Source organism: Carcharhinus amblyrhynchos, chromosome 5, assembly GCF_965287045.1.
Source record: "Carcharhinus amblyrhynchos chromosome 5, sCarAmb.v2.hapA, whole genome shotgun sequence".
Lineage (NCBI taxonomy): Eukaryota > Metazoa > Chordata > Chondrichthyes > Carcharhiniformes > Carcharhinidae > Carcharhinus > Carcharhinus amblyrhynchos.
The window spans coordinates 40,577,479-40,598,099 of NC_137328.1; the positions used below are offsets into that span (position 1 = coordinate 40,577,479).

Below are 20,621 nucleotides of genomic sequence, written 5' to 3' on the forward strand. Positions count from 1 at the left end.
GCATGAGAAACAAGAATGAGCAAGATTAAACCCAACATCTAACATTGAGAACAAACCTGAATTTTTGGCCTCTGCCATATTTATGACATTTCTAGAGTTGTAACTGCAAAAGCCACATTAGAATAATTGAAACATCACTTACAGAGCTGTGCCACTTCAAAAAAAATAAGATTGTGGTTGTGGCACATTGATCTTTAAGCTTTGATGTTCATTTCAGCAATTTTATTTCTATTGATCTGTTCAAATAGTAGACAGAAAATTTTGAATCAAGACAGTAGCTATGGATTTAACATGCCACAGCATTGAGGTTGATGAAAATACAATAGTTCTGCAAGGCTAAAATTAAATGCATACCTTATACACTAGTGATCTCCAGTATTTTTCCACAATGGAAGCCCAATGCAAAAGGATCGATTCCCTCATTTAAAGGGCTTGGAAAACTTGCTGCAGATATTTGATGGCACCATAGTCTTTCATCTATGGGACCCAGCTTTAAATGCAGACAGCTAAGGAGTCACAGTTTATCTTGCCTTAGAAGGTAGCACATTAATCTGTGTGTTGGGTCAGAACATTGCAAATCTGAGCTCAATCTATTTCAAGTGCAATAACAAGCAAATAGTGCACCGCTGAAATGCTGTATCTTAGATGCAACTTTGAGGAATACCTTGAAATCCTCAATGTATCATGCACTGGATAGAGCAAGTGTCCCAATAAGATGCCAGCTGTAGCACTAAAGACCTGTGCCACTCCAGAATAGCTGTGCCTTTAATCAACCGTTCAAGTAAAGCTGCAGCTGGTATCTAAATGACAATGTGGAAAATTGCCCAGTACGTCCTGGCCACAAAAGCAGAACAAATCCAATCTGGTGAATTACCAGTCTATCAGCCTACTCCACAGTAGCAAAGTGATGAAAGGAATTATGAGTAATGGTCTTAAGTGCCACTTACACCAATGACAGCATTACTATTGCTCAGTTCGAGTACTGAAGGGCAACTCGATTCTATACTTTTATAGCTTTGGCCCAAACACAGGAGATACTTCTCTTTTTCATTAATACAGCATTTAATTGGTTTGACATCAAGGATCCCAAGTAAAGCTGGAGTAAATAGGAATCTGGAAAAAGCTCTCAAGTGCCAGGAGTCAAACTAGCACAAAAGATGGTCATTCTTGCGAGGTCAATCACCTTAACTCTGACCTGTTTCAGGAGTTCTTCAAAGGTAGCATCCTAGATTCAACCATTTAAACTGCTTCAACCAACATTAGAGTTGTTGGCATCTTGTTAAGCACAAATCATAATTCCCCAGATATAGTATGTGGACATGGACTACAAGACCTCCACATCATTCACGTTTGGATTAAGTGGTAAATAACATTCTCACCAGGAAATGTGGCCAGAGAGTGTACTAATTGCAGCAATTTGATAAATCGTCCAGACCTGCAACTTCTACCGTCTAGGACAAGGATGACAGGCACATGAACGCAAAGCCCCCAAATCACAACTTGTGTAGTTGCACGCATCATGATGAAAATCCTGGAACTTTGTACCCAGAATCTTATGGGAGTAGATTCACATGGCTAGTAATGGTTCAAGGGGAACCAGGGACAGGCAATAAATGCTGGCTTTGCCAGGGACACCCATGAACCGAAAGGTGTGCTGAATATTCCTTAACCAATTCCACCTAGAGATCTGCTGTACGCACAATTTCACTAATGCTAAATGATTAAAACATACCTACCTGGCACTCCGGCTCAAAGGCAATATATGAGCCTACTGAGACCTTCCAGGATCAAGATTTTCAAATGAATGAGAAAAATTGAAACTCAAAATTTTGGGGGGGGGGGGTCAATTTAAAACCAGTGTCAAGGCAAACAACTAAATGGTCAAACCGATCAGCAGCCAGTACAATAGCTGCATTCTAATGTTTTAATATAAAAGTAAAAATAGAAAAAGGAAGCCAACCACTTGTGTAATGGACCTACAAGAAAATTGATGAATCAATAAAATACAAGTTGTTTGATCTAATAGCCACTGCAAAGATGTGGTTTCATTGACCAAGGTTGAGAATTAAATATCCCAAGATTCTTCACTGAGAGAAAACGTAGAAAAAAAAAGCAGAAAGGGCAGAGGGATTAGTTTTGATAACACAGCATGGGACAAAGACACGAGGCTTACCGTTCATCTGGATCTAAAAACAACAAGGGGCAGAAAACAACAAAGACAGTAGTGTCTGGGGGCCAAACAGTAAGTGTGTTAATTAGGCAGAACGCAAATCAGGAAATTCAATCTTCAGATTTGGCTTACCATGTCTACATGAAGAAGTGATGTAGAGGAAAAGTGTATGGATTGATTTCAAGATGTTTCCTAAATTAGTAAAAACCAACTAGGAAACAGGCTATTTTGGATCTACTGTTATGCAATAACAGGGTTAATTAATAAACTTGTAATAAAAATGTCTGGAGAAATGTGATCTGAATGTGATTATTAGTGGTACTGCCACTGGACTAGTAATCCAGTGAGTCAAGATAATGCTCTAGGGACTTGGATTCAAATCTTATGGCAGACGACTGAATTAACACCATAAAACGATTGTTAATCGTCATAATAACCCATCAGATACATTAGTGTCCTTTTAGGGAAGGAAATTTGCTGCCCCTACCTGCTCTAGCTCTCTACTGCCCTCTTGGCTTAGCAAGCTACTTACTGTATTCAACACCTACCGATAAAACAAAAAGAAATGACCATCCGGCATCCACTTAAGCACCAAAAACAACTGTAGAAAGCCATCCTTAACATCTGGGGGGTTTGTGCCAAAATCAGAAGCGCTCTCTCAGATTGGTCACTAACAGTCATGTCTTACAGATAATGTCCCAGATGCCACCACCACAACTCTTGGTTATGTCCTTTCCCAAAATCATATACCAAGTCTGAGGTATGTAAATCTAAAACAAGGGCCTTATCTGAAGAAAGCAAATTACATAGATACGGAGAGGTAAGTTGGCCAAGGTAGATTTGGAAATTAAAGGCCAAACCTTCATTATACACTCCTATAAATAACCTCAAAAACCATGGCCTAACCATGACTAACAAAAAAGTTAGACCAAAGGAAGAGGCTTACAAGTATTATTTCCAATAGGAAGGATTTTAAAATTCCGAAAAACGATGAGATGAACAGATTGCTCTTGAAGAGAGTGTAGACTAGGCCAACATTTCCTCTAATTTAGAGGTGATCTCAATTTTTTTTTTAAATTACAGGTAGATGCTAGTGGGATGCTTAGAACCATGTGTCATAAATTTTACTAGACAGTGACGAGAACCAACTTCACTCAAGGATTGAGAATGTTCAGAAATCTCTTACCAGACCATCCCAGAGACGTGGATCCTTACTTGTAGAGTATGGTCAAGAGCTCCACAAATGTTTAGATGCAAAGGAAAATGGAAAAACATGGGGGGGGGGGGGGGGCAATAAGCTGGAATTGGGGCAAAGGATTGGCCACAACTTTATAGAAAGGTGGTGCAGGCTCCAGGAGCTGTACGCTTACTTCTATTTCCTTTTTTTTTTAAATAAATGGTTGGGAGTGCAAGCACAAGTGCACACATCGTCCAAAGTCAAACTTTTCACTTAGAATTTAATTTATTTTACAATACCAAGATCAACAGTACTACATTGAAATATAATTCCTGCAAAACTCAATAGTTCAAGTGATAGACAAAATAGCAAGCATAAAACAAGGCAACAAGCATTTGCTCGTGCTTCTGCACTCAGCTCAACAACTCCACATTTGAAGTGTCAGCCGTGCCTGGGTATAAGAGGCTGAACTTTTTGACTTTGAGGACAACTATAGAAGCAAAACAGCAAGTTTCATCGACTAAGCTGCACCAAAAAGAACTGAATACAGTAGTCCACACAATCTTCCAGCAGATGCAATAAGCCACTAAAGCCAAAGTCTATTTTTTAAAGCGATAAAAGATTAATAAAGTAATTTCCAAAATTGAATTCCTGTACTGTCGAGATCACAACATGCAGTCGTGCATCAAATAAAGTTGGGAATGGTATCCTGGGGGACAGGAGGGTTATTAGGCAGACATCTTTACACTTGTCTGCAATTGGTCAGCTGTGACTAGGTTTACTTTGTTCAATTTGATCTGCTTCTTAATAGTTCAAATAAGCAGTTTCTTCCACATTTTTTATATCAACTTGTCATATTGTTTGCTTATGATATCCTAAGAGTCTTAATCATGAAAGATGCACGCAAATTCACCTCACTTATGTGATTAAACTTTATTAGGAGAAACGGAGTTGGCAAGACTAAAGTTTTTTTCCTAAGTGCCAACTAAGTCTCAAGGCAAATGAGAAGTCTACTTAGTAACGTTTAATGCTTATTAAATAGCATAATACCTCAACAGCTCAAATTCCAAATCCACATCCTTGTTTTCATAATTTTTCTGTAGTCTCATTCCTCCCCATCTTGGTAACCTCCCATAGTCTTACAGGCCTTTTATCTAAATTTCTTCACTGGTCTCCTGCACATCTTTAAGTCATTTACCATTGGCAGCAGAGCTTTCAGCTGCCAAGACCCTAACTTTGGTACTCCCTCCCTAAACCTCTCCATATCTCTCCTAAAAACCCATCTCTGAATTTTGCTCACCCTCAGTATTAAAAGTATTTATATAAAAAAATCTAGTAAAATTTCCCAAGGGTCATCTCTCCATGTTAATATTCATGGGAAACCACCAGTATCAAATACTAGATCAAGTGATAAGTACTTTTCTAATTTCAAGCAGTATGTTACAGTTCATAAGCAACACTGCTAAACTGACCACGGTTCGCACTTTATTCCTTTATTGACAGAACATTTATTCCAGCTTGATTTCTATCTACCTGCTAAATGTTAGTAATGCCTAGCAGTTTAAACTCAAATTAATTTGTTTGCTTTCCTTTCCACCAATTCCCCTCAAAAGAAAACATGAGCATCTGGCCTTAAGGGCCTGTAATGCCAAAATGTCAGTGGTCAACTCAAATTACCATTGTAATCTTGTGTTACTTATGAGCAAACTACTTGCTATCAAACAATCCTCCATGCACATACAAGCACAGATGCTGCACAAATCTTAAATATCTCAAATTCCTACAGTGCATCATCCAGAGATTATTCTGTGTTTTCTCCAAAGCCAAAGTCAGAGACTGTTAGTTCTTAAAGGAACATTCTGGAGTTTTTCTTACACAAAAACAAACAGGACATTTACAAATTGTCCTGTTTCTCCCCTTATTTCACATTCATAGCAAACAGTATTTGAATATTTGCTTACAAGATTTCAAGATCTCATCTGGATGGATAATTCTTGAATTAGATATCATCCCAGTGGCATCCATTTTTACTAGCACCAGCTGAACAAGCTTTAAATAGAAAATGTAGTCGCTGGGAGTGAAAACTTCATCCCTCTGTGGCCAATGGCTACATTCAGACTCGAGTCAAGCTTCCAAACCCACATACTTGCCAATTTTAACCTCCAACATTGCTCTTAGCCTCAGCTGATCTACTAATGAAGACATTAACATTTTTGACTACTGTAATGCTCACCTGGTTATCAACTCACCCAGAAACTTTCAATTCATATCTTACTCTGTAGCAAGTCCTGTACAACAGATTCCAGTCCTTCCTGACAGACAATTTCCTCCACAGTCTCACCCCCTCTCTGCTTAAACCAGTAATGGGCAACCTAGCTAGCGAGTGGACTCTCATCTCAGTAGACCACAAGATTTAGATCAGGGTTGTTCACTAACCATGACCTCATGATTAAGCTTAAATACATACTGACTATTTGAGTTATAGAAAATGTTTATTTATATAGTAATAGAATCAAATGGAAGGAATTTTTACACTAAAAGGGAGCATACAATCAGCAGGCAACCCATTTCACATTCCCTTTCTTTATGCATACAACACTTGTCATATCAGTAGGAACAAAACTACATGGATGGAAATCAGCAGAATGTGACAAACCTGCATGTGGGGAACAAATCAACAAGATGTCTTGTGGGCCACACAGAACCCAAATGGGCTGCAGGCCACCCACCACTGATCCAAACTCTGATGTCAACAGTCCAATGTTCTCCAATTTTGGCTTTTTGCATGATTAGTATTTATTATTTCACCAGCCTTCAGGCTTAGGCCTGAAGCCCTGAATTTTCTCCCTAAATTATTCTCTACCTTGAAAATATTCAAACCCTCACTTTTGACTAAGTCTCTGCTCACCTTTCTACTGTACAGCCTCAAGATAAAGGGGGGGCGGTTCAGAACGGAGTTGAGGAGGAACTTCTTCACTCAAAGGGTGGTGAATCTCTGGAATTCTCTGCCCGTTGAAGTGGTGGAGGCTGCCTCGCTAAATATTTTTAAGAAGCGGGTTGATGGGTTTTTGATAAGAGAGGGGATTAAGGGTTATGGGGAGAGGGCGGGAAAGTGGAATGAGCCACGACAGATCAGCCATGATCTTATTGAATGGCGGGGCAGGCTCGAAGGGCCAGATGGCCTACTCCTGCTCCTATTTCTTATGTTCTTATGTTCTTATGTATTATGTGGTTGAGTCAAATTTTGTTAGATTGACTGCCTGTTAAGTGCCTTGGAATCTTTAGACACTTTACAAGTTGTCTGTGATATTAAAATTCCACAAATGCTAAGCCGTTTCCAATCTTTTAACACTATACACATTCCTCCCCCTGCCAACTGTTATTCCACTCCCCCCCCCCCCCATAAAGAAAGTGCTGTTATTTCTATCTTTAGTTTGTGCTCAAAATAGATTTTAAAACAGGACTTTGCATAAATGTTGTCAGCACACCTGCACAATCTTAAATAGACAAGCACTCTGATCTGTAGACTGATTGCAAGACTGAGTAGGTCTAATCAACTCAGACATGTGCCTTCCACCCATCTCCGCAAGGACTGGCCTAAAAAAAAATGGAAAGTACCGCCTTCCTACCATAAGCACTACATAAAATATATTATTTTGCGGTGGAATGATGCTAGGATTGGTTCAGTTTTCTCTTCCCTTTAAGTAGGAGCAAATCACAAATAAAGACAGTAAACTAAAATCAACCTACTCCTCCGTATCCATTTTTCCTTCCATGGAATTCTGCCATTGTTGGCCAATTTTAAATTATTTCAAAAACAGTATAAATTCAAATATCAGAATTCAGACCAATCAAGTTAAAACTAGTACATATATTTTCCTGGAATAGTTCCAAATACAAAGGCTTATAATTACATGAATAGACTAGATAAACTAGGGAAGGTCAAGAGAACATTTCTTGAAACATTAAAATCATGGAGGGTTTGGATAGAGCAAATAAAATTGGGGCACAGATTTAAGGTGCAATGTGATAATTAGAACTTAGAATTTACTGTTGAGGATATAGGGCAGACGCAGATGCAATAGCTTTGTGGGGAATTGGAAGAGAAAAATCCAAACTGGGTAGTTCCAAGAGTAGCACAGACTCTAGAAGCCTAACAATTCTATATCCTATAATGCCACACCAACATTCCACAATCCAGAAGTTCTCTTATTGTAGGATTCATTCCAAAGTTTCTCATTCACATAAACTGGGGGCACAGCAACAGAATGAGATATGAGCAAGACATGGGCAAGAAGAGAGGCACAACTGAATCAGCCAACAGCCTAAGATTAAATTACCCACACTGCTGATTAAAATTTCTGAAGCAGAAGTACTGGGTACACAGTTCATTTTTTCCAATGAAATTTATTAATTATGAGGACATTAGTGCACTACATATTAAAGCATCCAAATGCTCCAGTGAAACAGAGAAAAGAACGACCTATATGGCTTAAGTCACAAGTGTAGAAAACAAAAAGTAATGGAACTGCTTGGGTCAGACTACACCTCGAATATTGACAATTCTGATCACAAGTATCTGACAGTGCTCAAAAAAAGTTCTGCTTTTGAATAAAACTTGGTCTAAGTTTAAAATTAAATTATTCTTGCATTTTAATTGTAAACATTTGATGATAAAAAGAGTTTAAATTCACTTAAATTAAGTTATTCTAATTGGTATTGCAAGAAAATGTTTCAGCTTCATTACAAAATCAATATAGGTCAGCAGATTTCATTCAAAAGCTCATTTGTGCTATGTACCTGAAGCAAAAGTGTCAAGTATTTTGGTTAGGCCTATAATTTTCAGGTCACAATGCAACTGAATAGCGCAAACTGCCATACAGAGGAATAGAATAAGAACATAGGTGATGAGCCTCAGTTCTAACAGTAAATCTGGATGTGAACAGTAAGCATTAAGACTTTAAAAAGTAATCAAATACTCTACAAATTTAGACTTGCCACACTAATTATCAAGTTTAAATCTAGAACTTTATATACCTAACCCTTCCCCATATAGGGCAACACTAAAACACACTTCACAATTTTGATCATGTCCAGACAGTTGTTGGAAACCTTCAGGAAATCCATGAATTTCAAAGTCCTGAGATATTCATCATAGGATCCTCAATCATTTATGGAAAACATTTTCCAAAATCTTTAGCTACTCTGCAAATACTACACAATTGAAAATGGCACCTTTCAAGATGTTAATATCACATTTCTGTACCCAGTATGGAGTCTTCTAATGAAGATTTTTAACGTGAATCAGTAAGCTATATAAAACAACTTTTATTCCCAATGGAAGCAGGAAAATTGAAGCTATTGTGAATGGCTGCGAAAGCTTCATTCTATCTTCGTATAGTTCGATCCACTATAGATGCCTCACTTCACAACTCCTTCCATGGGAACAGTTGAATTATTGGTCAACTAACAACCAACTGCAAGTGCCAGAATTGTGACCACCAACTCCATACAAGTCAAAATTCAGTTTCTGCTTTACAACATGCTATTAAAGGTTCAGTAAAGATCAATCCCCTCTCCAAAAAAAAGGAATTTATAGACAGCAAGTTCTATTATGAATAAGATATTTAGCATCGCATTACTATTTTATTAACAGCACATTTTCTTTTGCATTCCACAAGCCAAAAAAAAGTGATCAATCAGACATGGCACAGCTGACTGCGAGGCCATTTATTTCAGAGCGTATAGTGTACCAATTCCAATGCAAAATGTCATTCAAGTCTCAGCCTTACTGTCATCCCCATTAGTAAACTAGTTACCTACAATTAATTATGTCCAAGTGTCAACATTCACTACACATGTGAAAGCCGCAAGCCAATTAATGAAAATTTGTTCCACGTGACTATCATGATAGTTCTTTTGCAGTGGGGCCAGTTATAGTTCTGCCAGATAAGGAGTTACATTGGATTCAAGTCTGCAAGATCAGCTTCTAAAAGAGGTTTCCAGCTTTGGTACATTTTAAGGTCTCAACTTCATGGAAATGCTTTAAATTGCTCATCGCTGTACAACTGCATTCATCATGCCTATATTTGGAGTAATAATTGTGCACTGCTGGATAAAGAGAAAATGCTGTAACCACAAACTATAGTCATCCATAGTTTTATTAATTATCTGAAGAGGGGCTCTATCAGAACCAATGATGTGTTTTCCAAGGGTTCAGCTACCTGTCTGGGATCAAAATTAATCTTTAAGGCACGAGATCCTGAGAAATTACAGTCTGAGAATACTTTAGGAAAAACGTACTCAAAAGGAGACAGCAGAATACAAAGCTTTAAATAAAAGTTGGTTTTGGTTCTGAGTGCCACTCGTACCCTACACAGGGGTGAGAGAAATTCCAACCTCCGCATCATATTGTTTTAGGCCACTATTCAATGCACTGCTCTCAGGTGTGAAAATGGAATCGTGTACACTGAAACAAAATCTGTGTTTATAAGGTCAAGATCGTATCCTCGATTGGAGGCGACGCATTTTGCCTTTTTTCAATTAAATTGGATTAAGCCCAAAACAACTCAATAAACAGTCGAGATGGTGTTTGAGAGAACAAGGTGTGCAGGCCGTGCTTTTCGGTTAACTGACAAAGAAGGAAGCATATCTCTTTCCGCGCCCCCCCCCCCCCCCCACCAAACCTCAGAAAAAAAAACCCCGATGCACCTTAAAGTCAGCCGCACTGTTACAATCAATTTTAACTCCATAGCACTGACTGCTCTGGCGCCAGAGGAGCAAAGTAGCACATCGGCGGCCAATGCTGCGGGGCTGCAACCCAACCCTGGATAGATTGGGGAGCAGGAAGGCAAGGCAAAGCAAAGGGGAGAGGTAAACAGCCCCTTCGCTAGTGTGCCACGCCAATCTCAGTACTACACGCTGCAACATCAACCCATTTTCCCTCCCTCGTTTCGTTACCAACTGGCAACCCACCCTGCGGTTTGGCGGGAAACACATCTCCATGCTGGTGTCTGACAGCGACCGCGCTGCAAACGGGAGGCTGGCGCTCCTTCAGGTCCCCGATACAAACTGAGCCAGGAATCCCTCTCCTCCACCCACTCACCCCAAAATAGACAACACTGGCGGGAGGTAAAGGTGGGGGGGGGGGGGGGGGAAGAAATCAAAGACAGCACCTCCCCCGATGAAGGTTGAATCGATTGCGGGATTTAAAAAAAGTGACCCCTGAATATCGAGTTGAAAGGACAAATCAAATACCGCCCTGTTAATATTGCTACTATTTCTGCGTCAATGCAAAAAACGTGCACATCAACGCAAGAAAAAATGGCTGTGCTGTTTTAGGACCACCTGGTGTGAGTAAGGTGCCAGACCCTCGTCCCCACCCTGCCTAGAGTTGGATCTCACTGCATTGGAGTTTCCAAAGCGGTTGTGGTGGGGGTGGAAGGAAGCTCTGATCAAACCATGGACATTGATTTAGTATTTTAGCGCTTGCTTTCATTAAATCTGTGGCAAAGTGCGACCCCCTTCTATTCCCAAGTGATTGCCCAAGATTCACGGTGCGCTTTTCTGCAAAGCCAGAGGGTGGGGGGGAAAAACACTGATGGATCCTCAACTGACTGAGACATGTGGCTGAGAGGTGGGAAAACGTTCAGGAGCAGACGTTCAATCTCCCCGGGTAATTAAAGCAGCAGTTTCACCACCCACCACCACCTCCTTCTCCCCTCCGGATTTCAAGGGAGGGGCTTTTATAAATCAGCCTGGGGTAAACATTAGAAAACCCGACTCCCGCACGTGTCGACTTCAGCCGAATTGGCCAAGTCAATGCAAGGTCGACGGCTCCAAAAAGGTAGGCGATTTAAGTTCCATTTGCCCTGCAAAAAAAATGCACCGGTCGGTGTAAAAGTTACCCGAGTCGATCCCTTTATCTGTGTACATACGTTCAGAATTTGCCAACGTGGTCTTACCGCATTTTCCTTGCATTACCCACTTTCTTCTATCAGCGATCCATTTATCTTTGGTACTACCGAACCATCGGTTTCCCCGACGTTACATTGCGCGTTTTATTTTTAAGCGCGATTTAAATTGGAAATTTCAAACCGTACCCCCCCCAAAAAAAATACTCGGTGTGCAAAAACGATCCCCCCCTGCATTTAGATACGCAGAGAAACGGGAGCTCTCACCTATCTTTGGGCAACAGCATCACAGCTTTGCCATAGATATTCCACAGCCTCCAAGTGGAAGATTGGACAAATACACCCAAGAAAAATTAAACATTATAAAAAAATGCACTTTGAAAATACTGCTGTTCTTGATGCTATTGCATGCAAGAATAACGTGCATTCAACACCCAGATTTTAATTGCATTTAAGATGGGTTCATCTTTCCCTTATTTTAAATTAGGTAGCTCTGGAAGCCTTAACTAGTCAGTTCAATAACCACTATTGGATTTAAGATGTGGGACACGAGAGAAAGCCAACAGTGTTCATATTTACTGGCTATAATAATACATTTAAAGAAAACGTTTTCCCACATTACAAATAAGACATCTCATCACAATTGCTGAAATTTCACTTTACCACTGGATTGGCTACTCATTTCATTCCGCTCTCAACTGTTAGGAGGAAAACCAGTTAAATGCAAACCAAAGCATAAGTAGAGCTATCACTTACCTTTTAGCTTGCTTTTTTTCAAATAAAAGGGAGTAGAAAAGTTTAAGTCCTTCTACCAAAAAAAGGAAGATGTGACGCAAAGGGTATTTAACAGTTTCAAAACCCTGAAGTGAAGACAGCCTACAGAAGTAATATTGGATAAAGGGGAAAAAAAATGTACCAAAGAGGAAAAAAAACAAAAAGCAAAAAATGCACAAAATAAACTTTAAAAAATGGGGGAGTCTTGATTAATTGAATTGGCGGGTGGTGTTAAAAGAAAAATAAAGGGGAGAAAAACTTAAAGAAACAATTTCTTTAAAAAAAAGAAACAAAAGAATTAAAGGACGGTCAAAACCGGCTTCCAAATCTTCTTTCCCCCCTACAACAGAAAGAGCAGCTGCATCACGCTGTAAAGGAGGTCTGACGCAGATGGGAAATAAGAAGGCGCTTTTTCTGTCACTGGGAGGTGTGTTCGCGCACTCCTTTATACAGCCGAACAACACTCGCACCTCTTGGCCACTTCCGCGCTCACGCGAGCGCCTCAGCACCGCGTGTGGGCACGCGCTCCTGAGGGGACGCCGGCAGATTAGAGAGAGAGCGAGCGAGCGCGGCGGAGGGATACGGTGCCGCCGCCCCCGCGCGCGCGCGCAGCCTGCCCGGGGAGGGCGCTGCGGATTGGTTGCTTTGACACGCACGCGCATCACCCGTCCTCCTCTCCCCCTCCCCCCAATCGATCCATCGATTGTCGATGGGCTCTTTGGCCCGTGTCCTTGTCAATCATCAGGGGCGCCGGGTTCCGAGCGCGTGTCGGTGCTGCTGCGGGCCTGTCAATCAGAGGGAGCAGGGATGGGCTGATCTGGGGATAGATGGTGGGGGGAAATCCATCCGCCCGGCTTCTCTCTGCATCTGCTTGGGGCTGAGCTGAAATCTGCTCCTGTCTATTGCATGCTTTAAAAAAAAACTGGCATCCGACTGATTGAAGTAGTAGTGATTTTTGTGATTACAATCGCCCCCATCATATACACGAGAAAAAAATGTGGATTAACATTGCTCTAAATATTCTGATTTATTATTTTATTTATCTCAAGTTGAACCACTCATTTTCAAATTTTGGTGCAAAGTATTTAGCTCCACTTCAGCTAATTCTTTTGTCTTGTAATGGAACATGCCTCACTGTAGGTAAGTTACTGCTGTTTTCTTTTCTCTTTCCTGGGTCACTTGTGCTGTCCGTTGTTGACTTTATGATCGTTATATAAAGCCACAGAGTGCACAGCATTTTTGTGTGTTTCATCATAGTGAACAAATCAGGACCGCTAAGTCAAGACAGCGCCCGTTTTCCTAATCGAACAATAGGGAACGAGTATGAAGGGATCGTTTCTCAAAGCACCACACTCTCTCTCTCTACTCCCCACCCACCCGGTCATCTCAACACCGTAATCCCTTTCCCTGCCAGATAACACTCGTTTTAGTTGCCTTTTCACCGAGGGATGAAGAAATCGCATTTTAAAACCGTTCATGCCGCTAAAGTAACATTGGAAAGGCACATCTAAATTCGCCCTAATGTGTCCTCGCTGTGGTCGTTTTGTAAACGACAAAACAAAAAAGTTGTCGGCACAGAACACCAAAGTGTCCAGGTAACTGGTTATTTTTTTTTCCATGCACCCCGAATCCACAAACAAAAGCAGCAGTTTATGCGAACATTGATGTTAAGAAGGCCGTTAAAGCAGCCCCGCGCCAATGCACAATTCCATTTCTTAATTGATGGTGCACAGCAACGTTCTCCTGCTGCTTTTACGGTACGTTAGATCATCTCAAAGAAATCCCATCAAATCATGACAGGTATGAAAGGGGCTTCTGGTTAACTGCTGGTGATATCACAGCGGGGGTATGACTATTCCTGTAATATTAGGACGGAATAACCTCGTACCGTAATGAGGAAACGAACAAACTTGGCATTGAACAAAACACTACAGTGTGTTACATCTGGTCTGAGAAACCAGTTCTAAAAACCTTCTCGTTTAACAACAATCAAGATTAATGCAGACAAAAATACGTAACACTGATAGACAACAGCTTGCACTAAACAATACAACGTAATGAGATGGACAATGTTTGTTTTTAATCTCGGGTACAACCAAAGCACAAGTTATCTATTCAACCGGATGTTCATTTATACAAGCACAGGAGCTGGGGAAAATCAAGCCTGGCTATTTGTTCAAGACTAGCCATGAACTTAATGAATTTTAACTACATTCAGTAGTTTTGTTTTTGGTAAAAAAAAGCGTTACTGTTTACTACACATTTTGACTATTGACTCATCAACCTGGTAAGGACCATTTGCTCATCCTTAGTGGCTTTTCTACTTGGAAAAAACTTAAACAATATTCCTGTTTTTGAAAGCGTTTGACTTACAAATTTCTCCAAAACAAAACCAGCCGCTTCTTAGCTTAAAGGGCCCAAGCAAGGCAAATGGCCAGTATTACCCCAAGTACTCAATTCTCTTGTGTTCAAGATACCAGTAACCTCAGGTGACGATCAAGGGTTTCTTAAAATGCTAAAGTTTCTATTTGAATAATGGGCAATTTCTAATGAATTTAATGCAAGCCTTCAAATCTAGTTGCATAGACCCATTTCACGTATTCCCTTTACGTCAGGAGTAAGCGTGTCGTTCATACCTTTGATGAACTTTTACTCAGTCTCCCCTTACCAAACCTCTGTCCTACTAGCCCCTTCACGGGGCTTTATCACGGCGTGTCTGGGCTCTAAGTTATTCTACATGGTTTTAAAACACACGTATTTAAGTTCACACTTGAGTTTTAAGTTTAAGTTAGTGGAATATCTCATTGGAGAATATTGACCACATTTTCAAATTTAACTTCTACACATACAGCAGCCTGACTTAGTATTTGTATGGGAAAATTAATTTTCTTTCCATATTTGCGATCAAGACCAGTTCCCTAAAAACCCTATTGGTTCGAAAAATACGATTTACGCAGGCATTCAAGTATATAGTATGAGAAATTTAGGAACGTTTGTGCTATCTTGTATCGGAGTCGAGTATAGTCTTTCTTTTTAAAAACAAAAGTTACAAACCTTGGAACCCTTCAAACGTTGTTCACTTCGGCGCCACATTCATTTTCGCCTGTGGCGGCTAGTTTTCCTATTCCACTTTGGATAGCGAATAGAAAATTGGCCTCTTAAAATGCATAGGGAAAAGGCGTGGAACTATATGCACATATCCGCAAAACTTGCAACTTTATTGAATGTCTTGCACAGTCGTGCGCGTCCCAGTGATTTAACGTGCGGATTAGGGTAACAAGTATATTAACCACAACACAACTTGAAATCGCATTCACTTTACGATTAATGAGCACCAGGTGGACCTCCTGCTGATTGAACATTATCAATTGATTTCGATTTAATTCCGTATTCATTAGAACATTGACAAATTATTCGTGCCTCACTTGAAAGAAACATGTGGAGAAGTTTGTACTTACAATTCCGCAAACAGATCCTTCTATGGATGACTCCATCCTTATTTACTAACATTTCCGCATTCAGAAATGTTTTAGTCCCCCAATTTATTGCGCTTGTAATCGTGAGGAAAGGACCCGAAGGGCGAGATTGTACATTTTGTCAAGGATCGAATGGGTATTTAGAATACCAGTTTCCAGGAAGATGTTAAAAAGTTACAGGAGCTAAAGTGAATTTCTTTGTGGTGGGGATATCGCAGTAAGAACATGTATCAAAACAAATATCCATTTTTTAAAAAATATACTTTTCTCGCACCTTGCGAAGTAATACGGTTTAACTACATAAATCGTTGCGAGCGAAAAATATGTTCACCACCTGCACTCAACACGATCAAGCTAATAGCTGAAACTGGGAACTAAATGTATAACGAATTGTCAAGGTCAATAGCTTTCAATTGGTTGGTTGTGTGCAGCTTTTGTGATCTCCTTTCAAGTCACTTAGAGCTGAAGTACAAAATGGCGGCAGCATAGACAGGCAGGCTATTTCATTTTGGATAGATAGGCTAGTCTGGCCCTGTGCATTGCAGTCATAACAATGATTGTTATCTAAACAAAAGCAGCAGTGTAGCCAAGCTTTAGCAACGTTAAATGTGATCCATTGGCGATACGTTATCTGAATGACAGCCAAAACAGAATACTCAATAGACATGTTCCTGCAGTTATTCTCATATGTTTATATTGCTGTTTCTTCGCAAGGAGCCTAAAGCATTTTGCCACAAGTAAATTACGTATTTTCATCCGGCACATGAAGGTGCACGTATCTATTACCATACATTCAAGCCAACACCTCTGAACTGAACCTGTTTTCTAAAAAACAGAGGGGTTCGGCGACATAAATCACACATACAGGACGTGCACAGTGAAGAATTTGTAGGTTTGCAAATGTGATTAGTATTCAAGGCCACGATCAACAGCTAAGAAGCCTTGCATTGGACATTTAGTATATGCACTTTACCACTTGTACTTGCGGATCAGTAGGATTTTATGCCTCTGCTGCTTAACCCTGGCTATAACATCCAGATGTTTGAGAATGTAATTCCCTGCACTTCCAGCTTTGCTACAAAATAAGGAATCTTGTAATGAATATGATGTTTACAATTTTGTCTTCGTGACAAATTACAAGCCCGAGGAATCACATTTAGACTGTCACTTTGACTTTGTTACCCGTATAGACATTTAAGATGTATTGATTACCAATTGTGACCTTTAGCCTGACTGTTAAACGCTTATTTTAAGTAATTAGCAACTGTTTGGCTTGTGGAAAAGCGTCCTGCGTTGAGTCAATGCGAAATGTTCTGCTGTTAGTCGATGGCTTATTCCTGGAGCTGGGTAAATATGCATCGTGTAGTACAGATGAAACTAACGTTTTAGTTTAGGACTATATTATTGTGTGTTGCACAGATCCTATAAACACACCTACTTTTAGGGACATTTGGCACAGAAATGCAGCTTGACTGTCAGATAATCTGACACTTCACTGTTGGACAAAATGTGTGCATGTCGCATGGAAAGTTCGAGCACTGTGAGACAGAGTCTGTTACCTGAATTTTATTTAGAGAAGCAATTGTCCAAAGTTTCCCTCTGTGACGGGCACATTTTAATTACAATTAATATTCGATTTTTAAAAAAATAATTAGGAGTGTTGCGACAAACGGATAACATTTTGAGAATGCCTTAGTCCTTATGACTTTGCAGTGATTGTTATCGACAAAGGTTTAATTAATTTTCCGATTTTGCATTTAGATTAGTGCAATTCCGCGGAAGATATGCGCAGCCGTTGTAGTGAGGTATTTAGTCACATCAATCAATCAATCATTCTATCAGCCCTTTTGTCTTCAGATCAAATGCTTTCAGAAGAGAGCAAGTGATAGCACCGGGGCGTAATAACAAAGCTACACTATATCAAAAGCCGACTAGGGTCCAGCGAGAGGCAGCAGCCACAGGAACAGCTGTCTTATCAGCAGACTGCAGCGATGGAGATGACTCAAGAGGTCCTCCACAGATAATCACTTAAATAGGTTTGCAATGCACCAAACTTCACGCTTGATAAGACCTGCCCATGGTAACAGCAGCACCGATCCAGCTCCTGCTACTTTATCTCCACTGTAAATTAAGAAATTGAAATTCAGGTGGCAAAGAGGGAAGGTTTTCCTGGATAAAATAAACGTAAAAGCGATATAAAGCAAACGGATTCGGTTCGTGTAGCCACGTCGTTCAAAAGGGGAGTGGACAGGATAAAAGGATTGACATAAATGATTTATTTCCACAGCTGAATCCTTTTCGGTGTGAAATCCAGACAGTTCACTGTGTTTAAACTAATTAAATTCCCTTTTACCTGCCCTATTTCAATAGCTGAATATAGGTTATCAGTACAAAAAATAGTCGAGACCCTTCTGTTGTTAGGCTGCAATGTTGTTGTATTGCCCCCTCCCCCTTCTCTTTCGGTGAATGTTATATATACGGGGATTGAAGTTTTACAGGACGATTTTTGTCATAATTTAAATCAATTTTCTCTTTCAGACCATCTATACCTAGCTATTTTCAAAATCAGTCTTGTCTGTATTATGATCCTCCACGAAGCGACCGTGTACATTAACGTTTGCGCATGTTTGTACTTTTTTTTAAAAAAACTTTTCATGTTGTGCGGGCATAAATTTCAAAGTATATAAAATAGAATGTATCTCAAAGTACAATGCATTCGGAAGATAATTTCGCTCAAGCGGGACAACCGCAGAATTAATCTAGATTTAAAGTTTACCTTCCTTCAATAAAAGATCGTGCAGATGTCACCATGAATAGGTGGCATTTATGTAGGGGGCGCGAGGCACTATCAAATTCCCAGTCAGATTTAAAAAATATGCCAGCTACCGTATTTACTTTGGACAAAGTAGATTCTCAAGGTCAGGTATAACTTTACCACCCTACTAACCATTGAGATTAAGCGTCTGGTTCAACTGATACCGACACACGTAGCCTTTCTCACTGAATTCAGTCCACATTATTAGCGTTCTGTTTGCTAGTGTATGTTTCTCCATCGAAAGGAAATAATGTTATATGCGTATACTGAAATATCTTTATGCCATGAAATCGTTCAAAACATAATCTCCAACTTTGAGATAGATTATCTGATGTGAAAAAGTATTTTACGTGTTAAATATTTTAGAGCTTTCAGAAGACAAACGAGGCAATGATTTATTAGTAAATTAGATTACTCCTCGAAGTGACTGGTTAACCACTAATAGTTGTCATCAGTTGATATTTTTTACGTATTTGGAGGAACTCCCTTGCAATGGAAGCACATTTCCTTTTGCCACCGCAACCCCTCTGTCCTGTGCTGAGGGCGGAAAACAATATTGCGGCACTGTTGGATTTGAAGAATACAACCTTTTCTTTGCACAGCTCTGATAGATACGACGCCACATAGCACCTTCTCCTCCAAAGAGACCACCGCTTCCAAGCTACAGCCTGTGCTTAACAGTGTGCCTCTCTGCTGAATACGGAGATAATGAAGAAGCAAATAAGCTGCTTCATCTAGTGTCTTTGTGGTGTTCTACAAAGCTGCAATCAGCATCTATTTGGGCCTCTTAGATGCAATAATTACAATCATTCGAGTACCTGTTGAGTTAAGAAAAAGTGAAAAGGCATATACCTTACATTTATTTGTAGACTGTGTTGATTACCACAACACATTTGAGTATCTGCACTAAGAACGCGGCTTTTAATAGCAAAATAAAATTGTTCCACCAGTAGCTGTCAGAATGGTAGGAAGGGAAAGGAACTCCCCCCTCCACCCCCCATGAAATTTAATCTCAATCACTATGCTTAAAAAGTGCAAATCGCCCGAGAGCAATTCAGAAAATCCATTAAGGAACATTGTCACAGAAATTGAGTTCAAAAAGTCAACAGTGGTTGTTTTCAGGTATTAGCATGTTCTTGTTTTTGTTTAAGTTTCACGTTTCAATCACAAAATTGCATCTGAGCAATTGGAGCAGTGTTTCGGAGCAATGCGTAACATGGTTCGGAAATATCTCCCAAAGAGACTGTGATTGAAGACTGGCGGATGGGAGATAATGGGAATAATTGTTGTAAAATGCCTCTCAACAGCCCCAAGTGCTCAGCCTACTCAGTTACTTGGTTACCACAGCTTTCGATGTTAAACCAACAAAGTTAACCCCCCCCCAAAAAAAAACAAACAATCAGCGGAATGAAACGCGACTTAGTTGTTATAATCATTTCACTTGGTCAAAGGCATTAACTTTTGGGTTACCTAACTGGTGAAGCGAAATGTAATTGTTAGTGAGCGAGAGGACGCCAGTTCCAGTAAGAAATGATTCCAAGAGCTGTCCATAGTTCTGAAAGAGCAAGTGAATACCAGTAACTTCCAATATCGCCTTTATATTTCCTGGCACGTATGTTTCTGACAATTAACTGTTCCGGAGTGTCAACGACCCCAGTAGTCACAGAACTGATAGCGAAGAAACAGCATCTGATGTCGATTGCAATCTTCGACTTTAAAAAATGCATATTTATTACGAACATAACATATTTTATCGTAACTCAAGTTTAGTTCAACCGAGCTAATGAATAATTGTTTCACTTTGTTAGAGATAATATCGAAAAGACAGTATCCACACATTCGTTCAACTTCTTGGTGCGTCCGATTTCTTATACAAAACTACTATAAAGTACTTGAATGCCCCCTTAATCGTTGTCTAGTTATCACTGCACGATGATTATCGTCAAATGTCAAAAAACACTTCTTTAAAAATTAGAAACAAAGTGAAACTCGGAGTTGAGGACAAGAACTGAACTGATTCACCACGTCAGTTCAAAGAACACAAAGTTAAAATCGCATTGCATTCATGCTTTCCGCAAGGTTGATAAGACAGTGCTGCGGGGGACTAGAATCGTATTGAGGAACCACCACAACCCCCAATTAAAAAAAAAAGCTATCTAGATGAGTTTGCTGGTATTAGAAATGAAAATGTCTAAGAATTCGAAGAAACTTGTTTTCAGACAAATCCGAGAACTTTATTTTGTACCTATCGACTGTAACCGCATTCATATAATGTAACAACTCACGATTTTACTCG

At 39.9% G+C, this 20,621-nt stretch overlaps 1 protein-coding gene across 3 annotated transcripts in view; it reads right to left on the minus strand.

Moving 5' to 3' along the window:
• The window catches only part of elavl2 (ELAV like neuron-specific RNA binding protein 2), a 76,572-nt gene extending 64,480 nt beyond the window's left edge, over positions 1-12,092 (minus strand). For 2 of the 3 annotated variants that reach the window (XM_080188690.1, XM_080188688.1), the window contains exon 1: positions 12,017-12,092. The gene's annotated coding sequence lies outside the window, so the exon portion shown is untranslated. Of the gene's footprint in view, positions 1-11,311; positions 11,343-12,016 lie in introns of those variants that run through there. The other variant, XM_080188691.1, reaches the window with a different exon arrangement.
• Between the last annotated feature and the right edge of the window lie 8,529 nt (positions 12,093-20,621).